Source organism: Arachis duranensis, chromosome 5 (genome assembly GCF_000817695.3).
Source record: "Arachis duranensis cultivar V14167 chromosome 5, aradu.V14167.gnm2.J7QH, whole genome shotgun sequence".
Taxonomy (NCBI): Eukaryota; Viridiplantae; Streptophyta; class Magnoliopsida; order Fabales; family Fabaceae; genus Arachis; species Arachis duranensis.
The window spans coordinates 27394585-27397465 of NC_029776.3; the positions used below are offsets into that span (position 1 = coordinate 27394585).

Here is a 2881-nt window from a genome sequence, read left to right on the forward strand (position 1 = left end):
GAAGTTAAAAAAAAAAAAAAGAAAATAACAATGATATGAGTGAGAATATGAAGAAGATGAAAGTGTCTATTGGGTGATCTAATTGAAGGAACATGACGCAAATTGAAACCGTTTTTGGGTCTGATGGTGTTGATGGAGGTTTTTAAAAGTTTAGAATTTGAGGAAAAAATGGTGGTAGTTTAAAGGTGGAAGATAAAGGGTAGGATAATTTTAAAATTTTAATTAATTTTTTAAATAGTAAACCAAAATTTAATGTCGGAATATTTTTATCATACGAAATTTATTTTTTATTGGTAAAATATTAGTTTTGTTCTTTTATGAATACTTTGGAATGCATTCTAAACTTTTATGAGTAGAAATGGTTGTTTTTCTTTTTTTTTTTATTGTGAGAAAAAAATTTGTTCCGATAAGTTAAATAAGAGTATAAAATAAAGAAAAATGTTAGTTCGAAAATATACTATATCTTAAAAGGAATTATTTTGATTTAATTTTCTATTTTTTTAATTATCTGTTAAATTTTTTATTTTGAATATCGACTAATTACTTAATATTTTTGAATTTTTATTTTTTTTGTACGATTAAGTAAATTAGTTTTAGTAACCATTTCTCTAAATCTATGAAATTTTCAATGAAATAATTTATTTTATTATTAATTAAGAATTTCGTGTATAATTAGAACGACTTTCACAAATTGCAAATACTAATTTGTTAAGAATTAACCGAATTGAAACTATAGCAACATCATTAACTGGAATCAAAATATCCGTGAGATCGAAGTTACAATTTGTATCGGTTAAAGAAACTGTGGAATTTCTAAAGGGATACATTCTCTAAGAGCGATATACTTCTCTTGCTGATAACCAACTATGACAATATCGGGTAAACTAGTCATATATTTATGTTGCCCAGATAAGTTTTCAAGTGCGATAATTGTCTCTTCAAAATAGCAATATCTTTTTTTTTTTGGAAAATTATGGATTCTGCCCGCTTTTTTATTCTGTTTTCAAGGATTTGAACTTATGAAGTCTTGTTTTTGTAGTATACCAATTGGTTAACATATAGTTGAGCCATTTTTTAATAACATAATGACACCGAGTTCTTGTTGCAGCCCATGCTATTAAATTCGCAGCTTTACTTTTTTGTGCCAACAATTAAAAATTGTTTTCCCTTATTTGCTACCTCAAAAATCAAATCACAAGCTTTTGATAAAAAGCGAGCCGTTCTTATAAGATTTAGAATATGAATACCCTTACGTTTTGTGGGTATATAAGGTGCCATTCTAAAATTTTATTTTCTACTACCATAGCTAAAATGAACTCTCGCTTCCATCATCTCTTCCAACGTTATGTTTTAATATCTTTTGTCATTGATCCCCACAAAAAAAGAGATAGAGTATCTTGAAATAAGAAAAGTTTTGTTCCGATGGAACCTTCTCTTTTATCGAAGATTGGCTCTTGACACATGGTCACGACATTCAATTTTTTTTTACTTTTTTCTTTTTTCTCTTTCAAAAATGTAATCAAACACCTTTATTCAAATTTAAAAATTCTTAATTTGAAAAAATAGGCTTTCAGAAATTATTAAATCTTTAAAAATGATTGCTGCAACGTATTACATAAATTCTCGAAATTAAAAACAAATTTTCTATGGTGGAATAGGATATCTTTTATTTTTTTTTTCAAGTAAATTTCTTTTGGAGAAATCTTAATAAGTTATTTTTACTTTGAAGGTTGTGTTACCCTTTTGAATCTGTTACCAACTATTATCATCCCCCCAAATAAATGTTTTCTTTCAGACATTTCAACCAATCAATACGACCTCGAAAATTAGCTATTGCTAAAACTCTAGTAGTTTCTTAAAAACTCAATTCGGATATAAAACTTTAGGTATTCAAAGATTTTTTTTTGTTATTCCCAATAATAGAGTTCGGTAACAAATTACTTCTTCTAAGACACATCTAACTCGTTCAACTCAAAACAATATAATTAGCTTGCTGGGATTTAATAGTAGTGTACTTTATTAATGTGTAGATAATCAAGTATTAAAAGAGTGATAAATATTCTCTGTATGTGCTACTAGGGATGGCAATGGGTCTCCATGAAACGAGGACCTCTCTCCTACCCTCCGTCCCCATTTAATAAAATACTCTCCATCCCTACCATTCACGTCACGAGTCCCCATTTATTTTCTCCCATAAGTATTCATAAATATAAGCTTTAAAAAGATTAACACAACCATAATAAAATCTAAAATACAATTCAATCAAATGTATCAAATTAAACTATTTCAGACACAGTGTAAGAACCGCAACTAATCAACTGGTTAATTAAGTGATTATATTGCCCAAATTTGATTTCGAAAAGTTAGAGCGAGAATTTGAGGTTTTAAATATTATTTTTGGACTCATTGGGTCTTTCTGAGTCAGAAAATGTGTCTTCTGCAAAAAACCATGAAAAACTGTGAACCGACAGTTGAACCGGTTTAAATCTGCCTGGTACCGCACGAGAAAAGTGAAAAATTGTTGAAAACCTTAGAAAAATGTTAGAAGTTGAAAACCGGGCGTTAATTTTAAAGGTTTGGCCCGAAATTGGGCCAAACGAACTAAAAATGCTAACGGGTTGGACTGGACCCAAGTTGGGCCAAGGCTAATATATAAACATTAAGTGAACCCTTTTCTCCTACACACATACATTAGAATTGAGAGAGGGAGAGGAGAAGAGATTGAGCACTATTCACCTCAACCTTCCGAAGCTCATATCTTGAGCTAGAGAGCTCCGATCGTCGCACCGTTTGCGGCTACGTGTTCATGTGAAGAGCTCTATAAAGCCCATACAAGAAACAGGAGAGGTACCCACGAAATCTTTTCTATTCTTCTCTCCAA

The 2881-nt window shown here is 30.1% G+C and overlaps 1 pseudogene; it reads right to left on the reverse strand.

Moving 5' to 3' along the window:
* Positions 1-653: 653 nt before the first annotated feature.
* LOC127747610 (30S ribosomal protein S2, chloroplastic-like) lies at positions 654-2181 on the reverse strand (annotated as a pseudogene).
* Positions 2182-2881: the final 700 nt, after the last annotated feature.